Below are 24238 nucleotides of genomic sequence, written 5' to 3' on the forward strand. Positions count from 1 at the left end.
GGCCTCAGAGGAAGCAGAGGGGTGTGCCTTATTACTAGGCACCAGAGGGTGGGGACTGGGGCAGCTGGGCTGGCCCAAGGGGCTAAGGTCACCCTAGCTGGAAGGGGCTGGCCCAGTAGCAAAGGGGCCAAGGTTCCACATAGGACTTAGTACAAGAAAAACAAGAACAACGGCCGGGCGTGGTGGCTCAAGCCTGTAATCCCAGCACTTTGGGAGGCCGAGGCGGGTGGATCACGAGGTCAAGAGATCGAGACCATCCTGGTCAACATGGTGAAACTCCGTCTCTACTAAAAATACAAAAAAAAAAAAAAATTAGCTGGGCATGGTGGCGCGTGCCTGTAATCCCAGCTACTCAGGAGGCTGAGGCAGGAGAATTGCCTGAACCCAGGAGGCGGAGGTTGTGGTGAGCCGAGATCGCGCCATTGCGCTCCAGCCTGGGTAACAAGAGGGAAACTCCGTCTCAAAAAAAAAAAAAAGAAAAAGAAAAAAGAAAAACAAGAACAAATTCAGCATTATCCGTGGTGGGGTCCTCATCTTTCTCTGTTGAAAAGCTTTCTAAACAACAACAACAACAAAATAGTAATCTGAAATCCAACCCATCTTAAATTCACTTCATTAAAAAGTCACCCAATGTAAAATAGCAATCAATCAATCAATCAATCAATCGGCTGGATGTGGTGGCTTATACCTGTGATCCCAGCACTTTGGGAGGTTGAGGTGGGCAGATCATGAAGTCAGGAGATCGAGATCATCCTGGCCAACATGGTGAAGCCCTGTCTCTATTAAAATACCAAAAAATTAGCCGGGTGTGGTGGAACTCGCTTGTAGTCCCAGCTACTCAGGAGGCTGAGACACGGGAACCTCTTGAACCTGGGGGGCAGAGGCTGCAGTGAGCTGAGATCATGCCACTGTACTCCAGCCTGGTGACAGAACGAGACTCCACCTCAAGAAAATAAATAGGCCGGGTGCGGTGACTCACGCCTATCATCCCAGCACTTTGGGGGGCCGAGATGGGTGGATCACGAGGTCAAGAGATCGAGACCATCCTGGTCAACATGGTGAAACCCCGTCTCTACTAAAAATACAAAAAAAATTAGCTGGGCATGGTGGTGCGTGCCTGTAATCCCAGCTACTCAGGAGGCTGAGGCAGGAGAATTGCCTGAACCCAGGAGACGGAGGTTGCGGTGAGCCGAGATAGTACCATTGCACTCCAGCCTGGGTAACAAGAGTGAAACTCCGTCTCAAAATAAATAAATAAATAAATAAGGGGCCTGGTGCGGTGGCTCATGCCTGTAATCCTAGCACTTTGGGAAGCTGAGGTGGGCAGATCACGAGGTCAAGAGATTGAGACCATCCTGGCCAACATGGTGTAACCCCATCTCTACTAAAAATACAAAAATTAGCTGGGCGTGGTGGCATGTGTCTGTAATCCCAGCTACTCAGGAGGCTGAGGCAGGAGAATTGCTTGAACCTGGGAGGCGGAGGTTGCAATGAGCTGAGACTGTGCCGTTGCACTCCAGCCTGGCAATAGAGCAAGACTCCATCGCAAAATAAATAAATAAATAAATAAATAAATAAAGGGGGACCCAAAATATCTATCAATAAGGAAATCATTAAGTAAATCATCACATCTAGGCAGGTAAGAACCGTAATTGCAACTTTGGAGGTCAAAGTGGGAGAATACCTTGAGGCTCGGAGTTTGAGACCAGACTGGGCAAAGTATCAAGGCCTCATCTCTACCAAAAACATAAAATGTGCTGGCATGGTGGCACATGCCTATATTCCCAGCCACTCAGGAAGCTGAGGCAGGAGGATCTCTTGAGCCCGGGAGGTCAAGGCCACAGTGAACCATGATCACACTACTGCACTCCAGCCTGGTCAACGGAGTGAGACCCTGACTCTAAAAATATAAACAAACAAACAAATTAACTAATTATGACATCCAGACTAAGTAAACCATGAAGCAGTTAAAAACAGACACCAGGTGCAGTGGCTCATGCCTGTAATCACGCACTTTGGGAAGCCGAGGCAGGTGGATCACCTGAGGTCCGGAGTTCGAGACTAGCCTGGCCAATATGGTGAAACCCCATCTCTACTAAAACTACAAAATTAGCCGGGCATGGTGGCACATGCCTGTAATCCCAGCTGCTCTGGAGGCTGAGGCAGGAGAATAGCTTGAACCCGGGAAGCAGAGGTTGCAGTAAGCCGAGATGGCACCATTGTGCTCCAGCTTGGGCTACAAGAGTGAAACTCCATCTCAAAATAAATAAATCAATAAAAATAATAAAAATAAAGTAAAAACAAAGAGAGAAGCACATATACTACTGGAATATAAATTATTCAGTTAAAAGAAATTCTAGAAGAGGACAGATGCGGTGGCTCATGCCTGTAACCCCAGCACTTTGGGAGCTTGAGTTGGGTGGATCACAAGGTCAAGAGATCAAGACCATCCTGGCCAACATCGTGAAACCCCGTCTCTACTAAAAATACAAAAATTAGCTGGGCATAGTGGTGGGTACTTGTAGTCCCAGCTACCCAGGAAGCTGAGGCAGGAGAATCGCTTGAACTCGGGAGGTGCAGGCTGCAGTGAGCTGAGATGGCACCATGGCACTCCAGCTTGACAACAGAGTGAGACTCTGTCTCCAAAAAAAAAAAAAAAGAAAGAAATTCTAGAAGAAAGGTATGATTCCACTTGACATGTATGTATGCATGTGTGTCTGAATTCAACCGGAGAAGTGCACCCAGGACCATCCACAGTGGTAATGGGGTGGGGCGGGGCTAGGGCTTGAGGCAGCAGAATTAGGAGTCAAACTACAGATTTGCCAGATCATCTACGGAGCCTGGAAGTGGCTGCGGGAACCCCTGCGGAGTCCGGGCTAAGTCTGGGTGGGTGTCCTCTCCCAGAGGCTCTTTTTCTCTTGGAGAGGGTAGAAGCTGGAAATAGCACGTTGTAACCGATAACAGCCATGCAGGCTGGCAGCACTTTGGAGGTCCCGTCTCCTCTCCTCTCCTCTCCTCTCCTCTGGAGGCTGCCCGACACGCGTCCAAGGAGAAATGAATATCAGACCACAGGTAAGTCATGAGAAAGACCAGAATGAGAACTGTGAGTCAGCACCTGCCTGGCTTCTTTGGAAGCACAGTCTTAGTGCCCTTGCTCTGATCGCCCCTGGAAGACAGTCCAGTCCTGGTGAAATTCCCTTCCTCTCAGCTTCAATGTCATTTCCTCCTGACCCCCTCCAATCTCATTTACTTTGCTCCGGCTGTGGCGCACATTTGTGGAAGCTGGACCCTCTCCTCATGGCCACCGTTTGTCATGCCGTCTGTGTGTGGGTTTGCAGCCCCGCAGATCTGAGCAGGGACCTGCCCCGGCCAAGTTGTTCAGGTGGCATCTGCAGCCCTGCCACGGAGCACTTGCTCGCCAGATATTTCCAGAACTAATAACTTCAGACCGAGCACAGTTTCCACCGAGATCCCTGCATGTCTCAGACGTGGCATTTGGAACTTGGTGTTAAGTGGGTACGGCTGCCAGGAAGGCACTAGAACAGAACCCCGCCTTGTGTTTTTAAGCAGGTCAGCAGGTGAACGCGTGAACCCACAGCCCAGCCCCGGCAAGACGTGTGATTCAGTCCCCTCAGCCTGGTCTTTAGTTGTCTGATGAGATAAATGCCCACCCACACCCAAGAATCCAGGCGCTCTGCTGCAAGCCTGGGTGGTTAGAAGTGGCACCGGGACAGGCCCAGAGGGGAGGGAGAGGCACAAGTGACTGTATCTGCCCCCACATAGCCTCATCGGGCTCCGCAGCCAGAGAATACATGAGGGACAAGAGGGGTGCTGCCAAGGAGGGTGAATGTCACCTCTCTGCCCCACCCATGCAGCACTGAAGTGACATTCTGAAAACTCCTCTCAGGCCACCAGGCGTGTTCAGCTTTCCCCAGTTACCCTGGAGGAGGGTTTACCAGGTGCCGCTTGTGTGTGTGATTTGGTTGAAGAGCTCCACCAGGTCCCTCCCACCCACCAAATAAGGGGAGACAATGGCAGGGAGCAGATGTTTGCCCCCACGTTCCTCAGGGTGGAGGCGGCGTCTCCCACTTCTGCCTCTGTTTGGTTGTAGAGTGAATGGAGAAGGAGCTGCCCTTAAAGCGTGCCCCCAATGGTGCTGAGAGGAAAGCCCCTGGCTTAGAGCTGGCGATCTTGGCTCTGTTTCCATGGCTGTCCTCCCACCCTCACCCTTCCTAGTTACGCATCACAGCATCTTCGTCTGGGGGTGGGAGATGTGACTCTGAAGGCCCCACGTCTTCCTCAGTGCACAGCACCTCCAGTTCCTGCCTCCCCGGATCCCCCACATGCACCTTCACTGCCTGGCCTGCCTTCCTTAGCAAGACAGACTGAGTTTCTGACAGCCCCAGGGGTTAGGAACAGCTGCCTGTGAAGCCCACAGTGGCCTTTCTGAAGCTTTACCCATGTTCTGCTCCCTGGAGCCACAAGGAAGGAAGTTCTGTCTGACAGTCTTTCCAGCACCCTGGGAAGCTGCTGATTTATTTTCTTTATCCCCGATTTCCCTTATCTAGGATCCCAAGCAGAGACTAACAAAGCCAGAGACCCTGAAGGTTTAGGATTCCAAGGTTTCTTATGCCTCTAGCTGTTCAGCCAGGAGCTTTGACTTTACATTTTTTTTTCCTTTTTTTCTTTTCTTTTCTTTTTTTTTTTAAGACAGGGTTTCACCATGTTAGCCAGGCTGGTCTTGAACTCCTGACCTCAGGTGATCCGCCCACCTTGGCCTCCCAAAGTGCTGAGATTACAGGCATGAGCCACCACGCCCGGCCCCTTTTTTCTTTTTTTGAGACCGAGTTTCATTCTTGTTGCCCAGGCTGGGGTGCAATGGCATGATCTTGGCTCACCGCAACCTCTGCCTCCAGAGTTCAGGTGATTCTCCTGCCTCAGCCTCCCGAGTAGCTGGGACTACAGGCGCGCACCACCATGCCCAGCTAATTTTTGTATTTTTAGTAGAGACGGGGTTTCACCTTGTTGACCAGTATGGTCTCGATCTCTTGACCTCGTGATCCACCCGCCTCGGCCTCCCAAAGTGCTGGGATGATAGGCGTGAGCCACCGCGCCTGGCGGGAGAGCACTTTTCAAAGTTACATAGAAAATTTAAAATCACAGCACTATCGGATATCTGAGTGCTAAGAATCACCTTTGTCTTGCTTCAGGTGAGGGAGAAGAGGTCACTTCTCAAGAAATTTGCATTTTCTGAGAAAATGTGGACACAACAGAAGAGGCAAGGCATAAAACCATACACCTGTGAAGGCTGGACTGAATCCCTGCAGGACTTGCAGCACGGTGCATGTGTGCTCCCGGGTGACAGGCAGCCTCTGCAGACAGTCCCTCTCAGATGACACTGTGATTCTGAGCCCTCGCAGGGCCCTCTCCAGAGCCATGATCTACCCGGTGATGCGGCTGCTCTAGCCTGGTGTGATTCTTTTTTCTTTGAGACAGAGTCTCACTCTGACACCCAGGCTGGAGTACTATGGCGTGATCTCAGCTCACTGCATGTTCTGGGTTCAAGCGATTCTTGTGCCTCAGACTCTTGAGTAGCTGGGACTACAGGCACCCAACAGCACATCCGGCTAATTTTTGAATTTTTAGTAGAGATGGGGGTTTCACCAAGTTGGCCAGGCTGGTTTCGAACTCCTGACCTCAAGTGATCCGCCCTCCTCGGCCTTCCCAAGTGCTGGGATTACAGGCGTGAGCCACTGCACCTGGCCTAGGCTGGTGTTGTTCTGACATTTCCAGGCCAAAAAGCAGTCCCAGACTCGGCAGCGCTGGCATCTGCCATAGGCCTGTCGCATGATCTGCCCTGCCGCTCAGGGGCCAGGACCCACCCTCCTCCCTTCTCCGGGCCTCAGTTTTCTCACTTAAATCTCAAAGCCTCCACAGATAATTGGGAAATGAAAGGAAAATCATGTAAGTGTGAATACCTTCAACAGATAGAGGGATCTCATTAATACAGTTTCCCCTTTCTATGCTTCCCATCAAAGAAAACTTGGTAACTGCAGGCCTCTGAACCAGGGCCCCACCTCGGAGATACCAGCCACTTTTTGCTGAATGTTTGCCTATGTCTACCGTAAGGACACAAGATCATCTCAACCTCTCAAGAAGTCGATATTACCACCCCCATTTTTGCAGCTAAAGAAACTGAGGTGCAGAAAAATGAAATAGCATATTCAAGGTCACAGAGTGACCTAGGGCAGAGCTAGAGTCTGGACTCCCATCTGTCTTATATACATTGCTACTTCCCCTCCAAAGCCACTGTAGCAGAAATTTCCAGAACTGGGTGATGCGCACACAACCCTACAGCAGGCGACCCCATTCCTAGTGCCACCATCTGAAGACCCAGGAGGTCGCGCGACCAAGGCAGTTCAGGGTGAAGGTCGGGGCTGGTTGAAAATGGAAGGCATCTCAGGCCGGGTCTTTCACTGTGATTATGTCAGGGTCTGGGCTGAAATATTGTGAGTGGTAACTGAGGTTGCAACCTCTCCCCGAGGAAAGAGTGGAGGAGGGGTAGGGAAGCTGGTTAATTGAGATGGGAGGGCTGGGGCGGAGGCGGGCAGAGCCTTCCAGGCCTTCAGATCCGGTGCTGTTCCCGTAAACAAGTGCAACCCTCAGCTCCCTGGAGGGCCGGGGAGCAAATGCGCGCATCCCTGCTCTGTTCCCAGCAGCTGTTCACTGGAGGACGCAGCCTGCCATCCCCAGCCGTCCTCCTCCACGGCCTTCCCCAGCCCCCAGCTCAAGCCTCAGGAAGTGGCGCTGCTGAGAATCTCTCCTCCAGCCTTGCCTCCTGCCGAGAGTGTCCTCAGTGCCAGCATTTCCTGGCCTAATTAAGCTGGGTAATGAGTAGCTAAGAGGAGGGGATAAAAGCCCTAGGCGGCTTAGAGCTGGGACAGTTTATGACAGGGGCGTCTGCAGCTGGTGACATTCCTAGGAAAGTTATTTCTCAGAACCCTGGGAAGTTGCGTGCTGTTTCCTTAGCAGCAGAGTGAGTCCCGAAGGTGAGCACCGGGAACACTACGTCTTAAGGGGGCCAGACCCAAGGGTCCTAAAGGTGACAGGTGGGAGTGCCGTGCGTCTGCAGGACTGATCAGAGCAGCAGAGCAGCTACAGGCCACCCGGGCTAATGCCCTCAGCTTAGTCCGAGGCTGGGGCGTCCTTGGTGGCCACGTGACTCCCCGGGGCTTGGGTTTTGTGTTTCTTCTGAATGATAGGACTCTGCTCAGCTCGCTGTAGCCTCTCAGGGCAGGAAATCTGAGCTAGAGGCTCTGATCCTGACTCTGCCCCGGCCAACTTTTAAGGGTGTGAAAATTGTGTTTTGGAAAATATCAGGCGCCCAGCAGCCAGGAGTGGGTGGAAGAGTTCTCAGGCAGGGACCCTGCAGGAAGGGGAAGGTGGGCAGAAGGCGCTCTGGACACCAGGGCCTTCCCTTCCCGAGACACACAGGAGCCCAGTGTTAATTATCGCCACTCCCACTTTGCAGCCACAGCCTCTACCCCCAAATTCTCCTTCTGCTTTTGCACTCAGTTTTTGTTTTTTGCCTCAGTTTTGTTTTTGTTTTCATTTTGAAATGGAGTCTGGGTTAAAGTGCAGTGGTGTGATCTGTTGCCCGGGCTGGAGTGCAGTGGCGCCATCTCTGCTTGCTGCAAACTCCGCCTCCCAGGTTCAAGTGATTCTCCTACCACAGCCTCCCAAGTAGCTGGGATTACAGGCACCCACCACCACACCCGGCTAATTTTTTGTATTTCTTTTTTTTTTTTTTTTTTTGAGACGGAGTCTTGCTTTGTCCCCAGGCTGGAGTGCAGTGGCACAGTCTCGGCTCACTGCAACCTCCACCTCCTGGGTTCAAGTGATTCTTCCACCTCAGCCTCCGGAGTAGCTGGGACCACAGGCGCGTGCCACCACACCTGGCTAATTTTTGTATTTTTAGTAGAGATGCGGTTTCACCATGTTGGCCAGGATGGTCTCAATCTCTTGACCTTGTGATCCACCCATCTCAGCCTCCGAAAGTGCTGGGATTACAGGCGTGAGCCACCGCATCCGGCCAGAATTTTTTGTATTTTCAGTAGAGACAGGGTTTCACCATGTTGACCATGGCTGGTCTCGAACTCCTGACCTTGTGATTCACCCGCCTCAGCCTCCCAAAGTGCTGGGATTACTAGTGTGAGCCACCGCACCTGGCCATGTTATTGTTTTCTTTTCTTTTCTTTTCTTTTTTGAGGCAGAGTCTCGCTCTGTTGCCCAGGCTGGAGTGCAGTGACACCATCTCAGCTCACTGCAACCTCCACCTCCCGGGTTCAGGTGATTCTCCTGCCTCAGCCCCCTGAGTATCTGGGATTACAGGCGCCCGCCACCACACCCAGCTAATTTTTTGTATTTTCAGTAGAGACGGGTTTTCACCATGTTGACCAGGCTGGTCTCGAACTCCTGACCACGTGATTCACCCGCCTCAGCCTCCCAAAATGCTGGGATTACTGGTGTGAGCCACCGCACCTGGCTGTGTTTTTGTTTTGTCAAGTCACCTTGCACTCCTTCCTTAGTTGGCCAGGGAACTTCGTGGTGTATGGGGTGGAGCGGAGTGGGGCAGGGCCTGGACTCTGGAGCTCGGCCCATCCTCAAGTCTCTGAGTGAACTTGGGAGATCAGGTGAGCTTTCAGCCATGGTTTTCTCATTTGTAGAATGAAGGCTTTGGTGATGTCTACTATCTCGTATGTTATGAACCTCAGCCTCCACTTGGCCCGAGTGGCGAGTGAAGCTGAAATTGGGCCATGTTTCCCAGACCTTTCAAATTAGGTTACCCAGTTTCACCCAGGAACACTTTTGCCCCAGTTATCCTGTAAAGCACAGTCGTAGCTACTGAGTATGCATTATATCAGTATTATTACTATTACTATTAGAAACAGGGTCTCATTCTGTCATCCAGGCTGGAATGCCATGGTATGAACACGGTTTCACCTCCCTGGCCCACCTCGGCCTCCTGAATGACTGGGACCACAGGCCTGTGTCACCACACCCAGCTAATTTTTCAAATTTTTTGTAGAGTCTGAGTTTCACCTTGTTGCCCAGGCTGGTCTCAAACTCCTGGGCCCAAGGGATCCTCCTGCCTTTGCCTCCCAAAGTGCTGGGATTACAGGTGTGAGTCACTTCGCCTGGCTGAATATGTATGATTGATGATGGAAGGGCCCAGTTTCCTGCACCCCTGTGGTCAATATTTGTCCTTTTCCAATTTTCTTTTTTTTTAATTTTTTTTTTTTTTTTTTTTTTTAAGAGATGGGGTTTCTCCATGTTGGCCAGGCTGGTCTTGAACTCCTGACCTCAGGCAATCCACCCACCTCCGCCTCCCAAAGTGCTGGGACTACAGGCATGAGCCACTGCACCCAGCCCCTTTTCCAATTTTCTAAACAAGCCTGGAGCAGCAGGGAATGTGTGGGGATTCTGCCTTTCCTTCTGATAGCCGTCCTTTACCCTCTGCCCCTGCTGTTCCCACAGTCCCGTCTATTCCTCTGGCCTCCTGCTTGTCTCTCTAAACAAGGAGTGAGTAGTCAGATCGCAAATAACCTGGTATTTCCATTTTTCCCGCTGGTGGTGGTTGCCCCCGGAGAGGAAGGTCCCTGGGAATTGGACTTGAGGGGATCACACCAAGAAGAGGGGTGAGCAGGCCTGGCAGCTGGACTCTGTGACCCTGCCCACCTCTGGTTGGGTCACCTGGCATGATCCCCCGGCCTGGCTGACAGCAGCTGGGAAGGCTCTGCTCGTGTAATCCCGGCTAAAAAGAGAACGGAGAAAGATCTTGTAATTTCCCAGGACACAGATAACTGAAACCTGATACTCTTGCCAAGGAGTCCTTTCACTGAGAGAGAGAGACAGAAAGAGAGGAGGGAGGGAGGGGAGTGCGTGAGAGGCCACTCTGGGAGGTTCTGGGGCCAGAAGGAAGCCCTGAACACAGGTCTCCTGTGAACACCCCATGTGTCATCTGCCCCAGTCTTTGCCCTGAGCTGACTCTTGATAGGAGCCAAAAGACATGGCTGGTCTGCCCAGTGGGCAGAGCAGTGGTCTCAGAGGCCCGGCCACCATCCATCTCTGTTCCTTAGGAGCCGCTGCCTTCCCTCCCCTGCCTTTGTGTCAGGAGACCAGATTATGCTGTTGAGAAAAACAAGCGCAAAGACCTTCACCTTGGGCCGGTAAGAGGCCGTTCTTTCTTCCTCTCACTCTGCACTCCATAAAACCAAATGTGTGATCAGAGTGGAAGCTAGTCCAGCCTGACTTGAATGGGTTAGGGTCATTCATCTTTGTTCAGCTATAAGGAATTGCAGGTGTTTGTCAGCCTAAAGCCACAGAAATTTGGGGAGGCCACTTTGTGACCAGCTCTGTGCTGGGTGCAGCTCTGGGGGACACAGGCATGTGTGATAGAGTATCTGTCCTTGAGGTGTAGTTTGCCATCCAGCTGGAGCAACAAGGCTTTCAGCCACAAGGATTGGTGAACGATATAGGAGGAAGTCTAATCAAGAACCTGCATGTGGGACAGAGCCAGCCAGTGGCTCTGGGGGGTCCATCCTGGTGTGCTTTATGGAGGAGGCTTCTTTTTTTATTTTATTTTTATTTATTTTTCTTTTCTTTCTTTTTTTTTGAGATGGAGTTTCGCTCTTGTTACCCAGGCTGGAGTGCAATGGCACGATCTCGGCTCACCGCAACCTCCGTCTCCTAGGTTCAGGCAATTCTCCTGCCTCAGCCTCCTGAGTAGCTGGGATTACAGGCACGTGCCACCATGCCCAGCTAATTTTTTGTATTTCATCATGTTGACCAGGATGGTCTCGATCTCTCGACCTCGTGATCCACCCACCTCGGCCTCCCAAAGTGCTGGGATTACAGGCATGAGCCACCGCGCCCGGCCTATTTATTTTTCTTTAAAGACGGGGTCTCACCATGTTGGTCAGGCTGGTCTTGAACTCCCAACCTCAGGTGATCTGCCCGCCTCGGCCTCCAAAGTGCTTCGATTACAGGCGTGAGCCACCATGCCCGACCTGGAGGAGGCTTCTTTTAGGTGAAATGTCCCTGCCGTTATTCTGCATCGCCCGCTGTTGATCGCGCTTCTGTGTTGTGCCAGGCACTGACTGGGCACTGGGGACGCTGCCAGGAACAAGCCAGACTCTTCTGCTGCCCTGGTGTAGTGCACTCTAAAGCCTCTGGCTGTGGCCAGGCATGGTGGCTTGAGCCTATAATCCCAGCACTTTGGGAGGCCGAGGCGGGTGGATCACGAGGTCAAGAGATCGAGAGCATCCTGGTTAACATGGTGAAACCCCGTCTCTACAAAAAATACAAAAATTAGCTGGGCATGGTGGCATGTACCTGTAGTCCCAGCTACTTGGGAGGCTGAGGCAGGAGAATTGCTTGAACCCAGGAGGCGGAGGTTGCGGTGAGCCGAGATAGTACCATTGCACTCCAGCCTGGGTAACAAGAGTGAAACTCCGTCTAAAAAAAAAAAAAAAAAAAAAACATAGTGAAACCCTGTCTCTGCTAAAAATACAAAATTAGCCGGGTGTGGTGGCGCATGCCTGTAGTCCCAGCTACTCGGGAGGCTGAGGCACGAGAACGGCTTGAACCTGGAGGCGGAGGTTGCAGTCAGCCCAGATCATGCTGTTGCATCCAGTCCAGGTGACAAGAGCGAAACTCCGTCTCAATCAATCAATCGATCCATCAACGTTGGTTCTGAGCTGCCTGGTGGTTAGGTCAAAAGGGGAAACAGTGTGTCTAATAAAAAGGAAACATTTCTTATGTAGCTTCCTTCTTTCTGAGGCCAAGGTTCAGGCTCATTTCTCACCATCATCCAATGCACACTCCATCACACTCCATCTTGCTTGAGTGCATTCAGTTCCGCAGGAGCACTGTGGCCCGGGCTTGTTGGCACCTCGGCTGCTCCCACCTCCCTGCAGCCCTGTCTGCTTAACTCCGGTCAACACCACGGACCTTGCTTCAACAGGCAGCGTGTTCACTACTTCACATGCCTGCCTGACCCTGTGGTCAGGGCTGCCGCCTTCCCCGTGTCGAAGCTTCTCCTGCCTGGCTCTGTCACAGCTCGATCAGGGTACTATTATTGCTCCCTGCTGCTTTCCCTACCTGCTGGTGAGTTGCTCCAGACCAAGAGTCCTGTCCCTCATCTCCGCTATCCCAGGGCCTAGCACAGTGCCTGTACACTGTAGTCAATAAATATTTGCCACTAGCCGGGCGCGGTGGCTCACGCCTGTAATCCCAGCACTTTGGGAGGCCAAGGCGGGTGGATCACGAGGTCAAGAGATCGAGACCATCCTGGTCAACATGGTAAAACCCCATCTCTACTAAAAATACAAAAAATTAGCTGGGCATGGTAGCGCGTGCCTGTAATCCCAGCTACTCAGGAGGCTGAGGCAGGAGAATTGCCTGAACCCAGGAGGCGGAGATTGCGGTGAGCCGAGATCGTGCCATTGCACTCCAGCCTGGGTAACGAGAGCGAAACTCCGTCTCAAAAAAAAAAAAAAAAAAAAAATTTGCCACTAACAATTATTTTGCACTTAATGATGTGCCAAGCACCATGGTAATTGTTTTACAAATAGGGTCTCACTTTGTTGCCCAGGCTGGAACCTACTGCAACCTCTGCCTCCCAGGTGCAAGTGACTCTCCTGCCTCTGTCTCCCAAGTAGCTGGGATTACAGGTGTCCACCACCACACCTGGCTACTTTTTGTATTTTTGGTAGAGACTGAGTTTCGCCATGTTGGTCAGGCTGGTCTCGAACTCCTGACCTCAAGTAATCTACCCTCGGCCTCCCAGATTGCTGGGATTATAGGCGTGAACCATCGCACCGGACCCATTTAACTCTCCCAGTCTTGCTCTGTCACCCAGGCTGGAATGCAGTGGCATGATCTTGGCTCACTGCAACCTCCGCCTTCTGGGTTCAAGCAATTCTCTGAGTAGCTGGGATTACAGGTGCGAGCCACTACACCCAGTTAATTTTTGTATTTTTAGTAGAGATGGGGTTTTGCCATGTTGGCCAGGCTGGTCTGAAACTCCTGACCTCGTGATCTGCCCCCATCAGCCTCCCAAAGTGCTGGGATTACAGGAATGAACCATCGCACCCAGCCCATATATTGTCTCATTTAACTCTTTTTTTTTTATTTATTTTAAATAAAGAGGGGGTTTCACCATGTTGGTCAGGCTGGTCTTGAACTCCCAACCTCAGGTGATCCGCCCACCTTGGCCTACAAAGTGCTTGGATTCCAGGCGTAAACCACCACCATGCCCGGCCTCATTTAACTCATAAAATAACCCTGTGACATAGTTGTTGTTACCCCCATTTTACAAGTAAAAAAACTGAGATTCAATGAGCCACAGTAACCAAGGACTCATAACAATGGACCTAGCCTCAGACTCAGATCTGCCTGATTTTGAACCCATTGGAAAGGGTGAGACATTTTGCATTTATGGCCTTTTGTTGAAATTATTTTTTTGAGACGGAGTTTCGCTCTTGTTACCCAGGCTGGAGTGCAATGGCGAAATCTTGGCTCACCGCAACCACCGCCTCCTGGGTTCAGGCAATTCTCCTGCCTCAGCCTCCTGAGTAGCTGGGATTACAGGCATGCGCCACCATGCCCAGCTAATTTTTTGTATTTTTAGTAAAGATGGGGTTTCACCATGTTGACCAGGATGGTCTCGATCTCTTGACCTCGTGATCCACCCACCTCGGCCTCCCAAAGTGCTGGGATTACAAGCTTGAGCCACCGCACCCGGCCTGAAATTATTTTTATCTGTTACTAGATTATGAGCCCTCAAAGGAAAGGGGTGAAGATCTCTCCAAGTGCACAGCAGATAGCACATTTCTTTGCACACAGTAGGAACTCCTGAAGTAGTTCTCAGCAACAAGAGTTTTTTTTTTTTTTTTTTTTTGAGACGCAGTTTCGCTCTTGATACCCAGGCTGGAGTGCAATGGCGCGATCTCGGCTCACCGCAACCTCCGCCTCCTGGGTTCAGGCAATTCTCTTGCCTCAGCCTCCTGAGTAACTGGGATTACAGGCACACGCCACCATGCCCAGCTAATTTTTTGTATTAGTAGAGACGGGGTTTCACTATGTTGACCAAGATGGTCTCGATCTCTTGACTTCGTGATCCACCCGCCTCGGCCTCCCAAAGTGCTGGGATTACAGGCTTGAGCCACCGCACCCGGCCCCCTTTTTTTTTTTTTTTTCCAGACGGAGTCTCACTCTGTCACCCAGGCTGGAGTGCAGTGAGGCCATCTTGGCTCCCTGCAGTCTCTGTCTCCTGGGTTCAAGCGATTTTCCTGCCTCAGCCTCCTGAGTAGTTGGAATTACAGGCGTGTGCCACCATGCCTATCTAATTTTTGTATTTTTAGTAGAGACAGCGTTTCACCGTGTTGACCAGGCTGGTCTTGAACTCCTGACCTCAGGTGATCCACCTGTCTCGGCCTCTCAAAGTGCTGGGATTATAGGCATGAGCCATTGTGCTGGGCCAAGAGTTCTTTATTTTTATTTTATTTTTTAAAGACAGGGTTTCACCATGTTGGCCAGGCTGGTCTTGAACTCCCAACCTCAGGTGATCCATCCGCCTTGGCCTCCAAAGTGCTTTGATTACAGGCGTGAGCCACCATTCCCAGCGTGGGCCAAGAGTTCTTTTTTTTATTTTTATTTATTTATTTATTTTTGAGACGGAGTTTCACTCTTGTTACCCACACTGGAGTGCAATGGCGCGATCTCGGCTCACCGCAACCTCTGCCTCCTGGGTTCAGGCAATTCTCCTGCCTCAGTCTCCTGAGTAGCTGAGATTACAGGCACGCACCACCATGCCCAGCTAATTTTTTTTTGTATTTTTAGTAGAGATGGGGTTTCACCATGTTGACCAGGATGGTCTCGATCTCTTGACCTCGTGATCCACCCGCCTTGGCCTGCCAAAGTGTTGGGATTACAGGTGTGGGCCAAGGTGCCCGGCCCAAGAGTTCTTAACAAACACATGTGGAGAACTGTACTGCTGGCTTGCAGCACAGTGAGACCAAAACTTACAGGGTCCTGACCACCACCCAGCTAGTTTAATCACACTGTGGTATTCACAGGCCCTAGAACTTACAGCTGAAAGGGACCTTAAAACCCAGAGACTGCAGCCCCCAGGTTTCACAGCACGAGAAACAGTTGCAGAGAGATCAAATGGTTCAGTTAAGGTCATGCAGCTCAGTAGCCACAGCAAGGGCATGGCTGATCTGACTTTCTCCACCCGCATTCTTTCCAGTTTGATTCAGAAATTCACCTGGATTCAGCAAACAAGGTGACAGAAGGCCAGAGCGGGGAAGCCACCACAGCAGCGCCACTTGGGGAGTCACTGGTGGGTACCGGCCTGGGCTCTCCAGCCAGCCTACTTCTCCTCGCCCCTCCCCCAGCTACTCTCCACCTCCAGCATGATCAGCTCTTCCTTCTCAGGCATCTCCTTTGGAAGAAGGGTGGTGGTGAATATAAGTCCTCCAACCTTCAGTGAGTCCCTGCTGTGAATGAAGCCTTGGCTCAGACTCCTAAAGGAGGTGGGGGCTCCTGGCTCTATAGGGGGGCTCTCAGGGTGATTCTGCCCCCTCCACTAGGACATTCTTTTTTTTCGAGACAGAGTCTCACTCTGTCACCAGGCACCAGGCTGGAGTGTAGTGGTGTGACCTCAGCTCACTGCAACCTCCGCCTCCCGGGTTCAAGCAATTCTCCTGCCCCAGCCTCCCAAGTAGCTGGGACTACAGGTGTGCGCCACCACGCCCAACTAATTTTTTTGTATTTTTTTGTTTTTTTTTTTGAGACGGAGTTTCGCTCTTGTTACCCAGGCTGGAGTGCAATGGTACGATCTCGGCTCACCGCAACCTCCGTCTCCTGGGTTCAAGCAATTCTCCTGCCTCAGCCTCCCGAGTAGCTGGAACTACAGGTATGTGCCACCATGCCCAGTTAATTTTTGTATTTTTAGTAGAGATGGGGTTTCACCATGTTAACCAGGATGGTCTCGATCTCTTGACCTCATGATCCACCCGTCCCAGCCTCCAAAAATGCCGGGATTATAGGCGTGCGCCACCACGCCCAGCTAATTTTTTTGTATATTTAGTAAGACCCAGTTTCACCATGTTGGCCAGGATGGATGGTCTGGATCTCTTGACCTTGTGATCCACCCGCCTCGGCCTCCCAAAGTGCTGGGATTACAGGCGTGGGCCACCACGCAGGACATTCTGATTGTCATCACTGGGGGAGGCAGCTTGCCACTTCACCTGGAGAGTAGAGGCTGGGGATGCTGCTAAACCCCCTGCCCCCTGCAGTGCACAGGACAGCCACCAGATCAAAGAAATACCTGGCCCAAATGTCAGTGGTGCTGAGGAGGAGAAACCCTGCTGAACAAGTGGGGAGGAGAGCCCTGCACACTGATCCCTCCTGGCAGGAAACTTCCCCCCGGGCCCCTCTCTACCCTGCCCAGTGGGTCTGCAGGTACCTCCTCTGAGTCACAGGGTTTTTGGTCTCGTTTCTTCCTGCCACTTCCACTGGCCATTTGGTGTTTCCATTTTGTCTGCAACAAAATACCAAAAAAGGGTGAATGATTTTATTGAGCACCAAATGGAGTCCCAGCAGAATGGTTGGTGTTTTATGTATCTTACACTAGCCCTGTCACTTAATTTCACCTGAAAAATAAAAGAGGAGCACGGGCGCCTGTAATCCCAGCACTTTGGCAGGCTAAGGTGGGCAGATCACTTGAGGTCAGGAGTTCGAGACCAGCGTGACCAATATGGTGAAACCCCGTCTCTACTAAAAATAGAAAAGTTGCTGGGCGTGGTGGCTCACGCCTGTAATCCTAGCACTTTGGGAGGCCGAGGCAGGTGGATCACGAGGTCAAGAGATCGAGACCATCCTGGTCAACATGGTGAAACCCCATCTCTACTAAAAATACAAAAAATGGCCGGGCGCAGTGCGCCTGTAATCCCAGCACTTTGGGAGGCCGAGGCGGGTGGATCACGAGGTCAAGAGATCGAGATCATCCTGGTCAACATGGTGAAACCCCGTCTCTACTAAAAATACAAAAATTAGCTGGGCATGGTGGCGTGAGCTTGTAATCCCAGCTACTCGGGGGGCTGAGGCAGGAGAATTGCCTGAACCCACGAGGCGGAGGTTGCGGTGAGCCGAGATCGCGCCATTGCGCTCCAGCCTGGGTAACAAGAGCGAAACTCCGCCTCAGAAAAAAAGAAAAAAGAAAAAAAATAAAACAGCAGCAGCCTGTGCAGACAGGAACTAGACAGTCAACAAATTAAAGGTGTATTTGTGTTTCTCAAACACCAGATCCATCCTCTGCCTTGTCCGAAAGCAGGAAAGATAGAGTACTGGGGAAATGTGGGCGGGGCATGGTGGTACACAACTGTAGTCTCAGCACTTTGGGAGGCCAAGGCAGGAGGATCGCTTGAGGCCAGGAGTTTGAGATCAGCTTGGGCAACATAGGGAGACCCCCGTCTCTACAAAACATTTAAAAATTAGCTGGGTGTGGTGGTGTGCACCTGTAGACCCAGGAGGCTGAAGCGGGAGGATTTCTTGAGCCCAGGAGTTCCAGGCTGCAGTGAGGCAAGATCACACCACTGCACTCCAGCCTGGGAGACAGAGAAAGCCTCTGTTTTTTGTTTGTTTGTTTGTTTTTGGTTTTAAGGAGTGGAGAGTTTAATTGGCAAGAAAGAAAAAAGAGGCAGAAAGAAGGAAGAGGCTCCCCCATACAGAGAAGATGGATGTTTTCCACAGCCGAAAGAGGAGACCCCCAAGAATCTGTTTCTTAAAAAAAAAAAAAAAAGAAAAAGCCAGGTGCGGTGGCTCATGCCTGTAATCCCAGCACTTTGGGAGGCGAAGGCAGGTGGATCACGAGGTCAAGAGATCGAGACTATCCTGGTCAATATGGTGAAACCCCGTCTCTACTAAAAATACAAAAAATTAGCTGGGCATGCTGGCGCGTGCCTGTAATCCCAGCTACTCAGGAGGCTGAGGCAGGAGAATTGCTTGAACCCAGGAGGCGGAGGTTGCAGTGAGCCGAGATCACGCCATTGCACTCCAGCCTGGATAACAAGAGTGAAACTCTGTCTCAAAAAAATAAAAATAAAAAAAAAAGAAAGAAAAGCCAGGCACAGTGGCTCCTGTCTGTAATCCCAGCAATTTGGGAGGCTGAGGTGGGCGGATCACTTGAGGTCAGGAATTTGAGACCAGCCTGGCCAACGTGGTGAAACCCCATCTCTGCTAAAAATACAAAAATTAGCTGGACGTGGTGGTGAGTGCCTGTAATCCCAGCTACGTGGGAGGCTGAGGCAGGAGATTCACTTGAGCCCGGGAGATGGAGGTTGTGGTGAGCTAGATCGCACCACTGCACTCCAACCTGGGAGACAGAGACTCCATCTCAAAAAAAAAAAAAAAAAAAGAAAGAAATATGGAAGCTTGGGGGTGAAGACAGGCTGGCCCCCTACCTCATCACCGTCCTAGCTGCAGTGTCTTCACTTTCATGCCTCTGAACTAAGGCGAGCCCTAGTAACCCAAAGGTAAACCCTAAACTGCCAGGAAAACCTCTGGGGGAGCTCCACCACCCAGCTCCTGGCACACACGCCCCTCACTGGGAGGAGGTACTCTGGGGTTCCCTTCCCCACCAGCTGGGGCCTCCATAGTGCCTGCCACTGGCACTGGGGACTTATTAAGCATCACCAATCAGGGCTTCTGACACCAAACCCAGAGTCTGTTGTGACAACTGTACTGTTGTTAATTAGAGGACAACATGTGCATGCTAACACGTGTGTACGCGTGTGTGCATGCACACATGTGCATGGTACTGAAAAGATGGCCTTCATTCAGGGTTTAAACTGGGCCTTGGCCTCCTGGCCTCTCTGAGCTGCTTCCTGCTGACCTCCATCCAAGGAGGAGCCTCCCCTGCAATCAGGAATGGAGCTGGGCCCCTCCTGGCCTCTTCTGCTCAGATTAGCCCCTTCCCCCCAGTTTGCCTGTGCCTGGCAGTAGGGCTCTTGGCCAAGGGGCCCAGACACTCGTTGGCTCCAGGGCTGTGGATGCCATAAACCCCTTTTCCTTGGGGACTCCAGAGCTCCACATCTTACTTTCAGAAAGCACAAGTGTTTTGTTTGAAATGGCCCTGGGAGGAGGGAGAGCCCAGGGCTCTGTACACATGTTCCTCATTTGCCATTCGTGAGGCAGGAGCTGCTGCAGGGGACTGTGCTGGGGAGGCCGCAGGAGGGGAGTGAGCAGCTGCAGCTGCTGCCGGGAAGTTTGGCTTCAGGGAGGAATGGAAGGAGAGAGGGCAAGAAGAAGGGGTGGGACTTGGGGACAGGGGCGGTGTCACGGGGGAGGAGGGAGCAGGTGGTGACTTGTTTATCTGCTCAGCTGTTTTGTGTCCAGGAGCCTGAGAGAGAGACAGAAGCAGCTGGGAGGAGAAAAAGCAACACGGCCAGGGGCCCTCCTGGTCGTTCTGCCTTAGCCACAGGTTCTGAAACCAAAGCGAAACCACCAGAGAGTGATTCTTGTGGGTATGGCCCTCCCTTCCCCTGCCCAGAAAGGTTTCTCTTGAGCCCATATGCTAGTTCCTGTCATGCAAACGCCCTGGCAGTGCCCTCCTTGCCTTGGCGCAATGGCTCTGATTGGGTAGGCATCCCCCGGGGTTAATACTGGCACAAACTCACGTAAATCTTCCTGCGCCTAAGTCTGGTGTATTCTCATATGTGAACTGGCATGGTCCTGGAGGGCCAGCCAGCTAGCTTCTAGCCTCGATATCAGCCTGGACCAAACCAAAGAAAACAGTCCCTGGTGAAACAGGATAGACACCCATCCCCTGATCAGCATTCCCTAGTGCCTCCCTTTCAGTGCCCAGTTTAGATTCTTCTCTCCAATCGCCCAAGACATGTGCAGATTACTTATTGGTCTGCTTCATGCCCCAGATGCAAATTTAGCATGTTTCATTTGCATGCTAAATTCTTCGGAGACAAGGCTGAGATGCAGCTTAACTTGCCCTGTTTTGACCAGGTTGATAAACATGACCCCAGCCTGTCCCAGCACTTGAGAATCTGGAAAGCAGCTATGCTTCAATTACAGTGCAATTTCAGGAGTTCGCTTGGTGCTCCCCCTTGGCTCCTTGTCTAGCTTATTATTTTTGTCTTCTTGTTTGTTTGTTTAAATGAGAACTTCGGTAGACAGTTCCCTCTCCTGCCTCCCCCAGAGGCCAGTCTGTGTTGCTAGAGGACTTTTTCTGCCTCTCTCTTGGTTTACAAAGCCAGGGTATCTCTGTTAACAAAGGGTCTGCTGTCTGGCACTGGGCCTGGTGGTTAGGAACTGTGTAAGAAATGCAGCTGCCTTTTGCAGATGTCTGCCCTGCTCCTTTAAGCAGCAAAGAAACCCCGTGCCACCTTGGGAAGACCCCACATCCCGGCTTCTGCTCTCTGAGCACTCTGCCCCGCCAACCCTGTAACGCTGGGGATTCAGGAAAGATGGAAACAGCTGTGGGGGACTGAGTGCGGGATTCAGGGAATGGGGGATAGTGACACTGTCTGTAGGTGGGTTGGCTTAGCAGAGGGATTGGGAGCAGCCAGCTGGAGTGGTGGAAAGATCAGGGGACGGGGAGCCAGGAAGCTGAGCTTTCATTCATCCCAGCTTTGCCACTGACAAGTTAGGTGGTCTTGGGCCAGACTGGGCCAAGTCTGAGCCTTCCTGTGTGAAATACAGGCTCTCATCTCAAGGTCCTTTTCTACTTTACAAATTCTCTTGCCTTTAGAATGCTAATTTCTTTGACTGTAGCCCATTTCCTTCTCCAGAGACAAGGTAACCCAACAAAATTGCCCCTTAGTGGTGGTGAGTCACACAGCCAGCTTCAATTGCTCTCTTTTTTCCAAACCCAGGTGTCCTGGCTGAGGCAGCAGTCAAAACTTTCATCTTAGGGAAGATCTGGGAGTTGCCTCTTGCAGGTCAGGGGTTCCGAAGGGTGGAAGAGCCAGCATACCATCTTCTTGAGCATTTCCTGTGCAGTTTTCCATGGGATTATGTCTCCACCTTCTACCTCCCGGGCTGTCTACCTGAGCTCTAGTTTGCTTTTTTTTTTCTTTTTCTTTTTTTTTTTTTGAGACGGAGTTTTGCTCTTGTTACCCAGGCTGGAGTGCAATGGCGCGATCTCAGCTCACCACAACCTCCGTCTCCTGGGTTCAGGCAATTCTCCTGCCTCAGCCTCCTGAGTAGCTGAGATTACAGGCATGTGTCGCCATGTCCAGCTAATTTTTTGTATTTTTAGTAGAGACGGGGTTTCACCATGTTGACCAGGATGATCTCGATCTCTTGACCTCGTGATCCACTCACCTCGGCCTCCCAAAGTGCTGGGATTACAGGCATGAGCCACTGCGCTTGGCCTTTTTTTTTTTTTTTTTTTTTTTTAAGACGGGGTTTCACTGTGTTGGTCAGGCTGGTCTTGAACTCCCGACCTCAGGTGATCCACCCGCCTTGGCCTCCAAAGTGCTTGGATTACAGGTGTGAGCCACCACGCCCAGCCCTGAGCTCTACTTTATATAAGGTCAGTGTTCTTGGGCTTCAGATGGATTCCATTCCATTTACCAAATGTTTCTTTGAGCACTTACTCTGTGACTAACATTGCTGGACCCAAAGGAATACAGAGATAATGGATGACTTAGTCCCTATCCGGATAGAGTGAACCCACCAATGGGTGAGGCCGAACTTGATGGAATACTCAGAAAACAATTCTGTCGGGGCCAGGCGCGGTGGCTCACGCCTGTAATCCCAGCACTTTGGGAGGCCAAGGTGGGTGGATCACGAGGTCAACAGATTGAGACCATCCTGGTCAACATGGTGAAACCCCATCTCTACTAAAAATACAAAAAATTAGCTGGGCATAGTGGCGCGTGCCTGTAATCCCAGTTACTCAGGAGGCTGAGGCAGGAGAATTGCCTGAACCCAGGAGGCGGAGGTTGTGGTGAGCTGAGATCACGCCATTGCACTCCAGCCTGGGTAACAAGAGCGAAACACCATCTCAAAAAAAATGAAAAATTAAATATTATGTGACATTGTCTCCTTTTTTGAAAGCTAGCAAAAAAATCAAAAGAATATTTTATTTTATTTTGAGACAGAGTCTTGCTCTTTTGCTCAGGCTGAGGAGTGGCTTGATCTCAGCTCACTGCAACCTCCGCCTCCCAGGTTAAAGCGATTCTCTGCTCAGCCCCCCGAGTAGCTGGGACTACAGGCATGCACCACCACACCTGGGAAATTTTTGTATTTTTAGTAGAGACAGGGTTTCACCATGTTGGCCATGCTGGTCTTGAACTCCTGACCTCAGGTGATCCACCTGCCTTGGCCTCCCAAGTGCTGGGATTACAGGCATGAGCCACTGCTCCTGGCTGTCAAAAGAATATTCTAAATATGGTGGACCAAACACAACATCTAAAGGTTCTATTTTGACCTCCAGGTAAGTGTGCATGAGGGATTCTTTTGGGATACCAATAGTGTTCTGGTAACAAACTCTAGAAGTGATATCCGTGAAAGTGTGGTCTTAATGATAATGTTCTAAATGTGTTAAGGTAATGGCTTTTACTAAAACATTATTGAATTGTACACTTGAAAGGGATGAATTGTATATGTAAAATGTGCCTTAATAAAGTTGAAAAAAAATTGTCCTGCAGGCTGTAGTTTGTAGTTGAGGGCCTAGAATATTATTCCTAAGGCCTCGCTCCCTCCTGATTGTGGTTTTTTGAGGCACCAACCTTGCTGGGAGTGAGAATTGACAACATGAGCTTCTGAGAACGGAGTGTGGCCAGTGGTTAATAGATGGGCTATGGAGTCATCTGAGTTCAATTCTGCTTTCCCCAGTGACTAGCCATGTGACCTTGAATGAGTGACATCCCCAGACTGGTCAGCTTTTCAGGACTGAGTTTTCTCATCTCTCTCTTTTTTTATTTTATTTATTTATTTTTTTTTGAGACAGAGTCTCGCTCTGTCACCAGGTGCCAGGCTGGAGTGCAGTAGCGTGATCTTGACTCACTGCAACCTCCGCCTCCCGGGTTCAAGAGATTCTCCTGCCTTAGCCTCCCGAGTAGCTGGGAGTACAGGCGCATGCCACCACGCCCAGCTAATTTTTGTATTTTCAGTAGAGACAGGGTTTCGCCATGTTGGCCAGGATGTTCTCAATCTCTTGACCTCATGATCTACCCGCCTCGGCCTCCCAGTGTTGGGATTACAGGCATGAACCAACCCCCCAACCCCGGCCATCTCTCTCTTTTTTTATTTTTATTTTCTTGAGATGGAGTCTTGCTCTTTCGCCCAGGCTGGAGTGCAGTGCTGCAATCTCGGCTCACTGCAACCTCCGCCTCCCAGATTCAAGCAATTCTCTGCCTCAGTCTCCCAAGTAGCTGGGATTACAGGCGCCCGCCACCATGCCCTGCTAATTTTTTGTATTTTTAGTAGAGATGGGGTTTCACCAGCTTGGCCAGGCTAGTCTTAAACCACTGACCTCGTGATCCACCCGCCTCGGCCTCCCAAAGTGCTGGGATTACAGGAATGAGCCACCGCATCCAGCCCAGTGTTCTCATCTCTACAATGAAAATGGTTATGGTATCTGGAAGATTAAATGATGTCACATATGTGAAGCCTCTGGCACAATGTAAGTCCTCAAGTAATATTTCTTATTAGGAGCTCTTGCCACTAAGCCCAGTGACCCATTTAGTACCTGAACCAAATGATTTCTTCTTTTGTTTCCTGGGAAACAGGTTAAACCAAGTCCACTGCCATTGGGTGAGGTGCATGAAAATACCATCAGCTAGCTGGGCACAGTAGCTCACACCTGTAATTCCAGCACTTTGGGAGGCTGAGGTGGGGGGATCATTTGAGGTCACGAGTTCAAGACCAGCCTAGCCAACATAGTGAAACCCGTCTCTATTAAAATACAAAAATTAGTGGGGTGTGGTGTGCATTCCTGTAGTCCCATCTACTCAGGAGGCTGAGGCAGGAGAATCACTTGAACCTGGGAGGCGGAGGCTGCAGTGAGCCGAGATTGCACCACTGCACTCCAGCCTGGGCAACGGAGTGAGACTCCATCTCAAAAAAAAAAAAAAAAAAAAAGATGGGAAGTGAGCTGCGTGGCGCCGGAATCGGCAGACAGAGGAACCCTCATGGAGGACACAGCAGG

General features: G+C 51.0%; 1 long non-coding RNA gene across 2 annotated transcripts; it reads left to right on the forward strand.

Annotated features, from left to right (window-relative positions):
* The first annotated feature begins 6958 nt into the window (after positions 1-6958).
* LOC105718439 (uncharacterized) lies at positions 6959-17996 on the forward strand. Of its 2 annotated transcripts, XR_010337434.1 has the most exons (4): positions 6959-7049; positions 10140-10229; positions 15314-15406; positions 17732-17996. It is a non-coding gene; the product is annotated as an uncharacterized LOC105718439 (long non-coding RNA). The 2 variants fall into 2 exon arrangements; XR_010337435.1 differs by lacking the exon at positions 10140-10229.
* Positions 17997-24238: the final 6242 nt, after the last annotated feature.

The sequence above is a fragment of the Aotus nancymaae genome, unplaced genomic scaffold, assembly GCF_030222135.1.
Source record: "Aotus nancymaae isolate 86718 unplaced genomic scaffold, 86718_ANA_hifiasm-v0.15.2.pri h1tg000049l, whole genome shotgun sequence".
NCBI lineage: Eukaryota > Metazoa > Chordata > Mammalia > Primates > Aotidae > Aotus > Aotus nancymaae.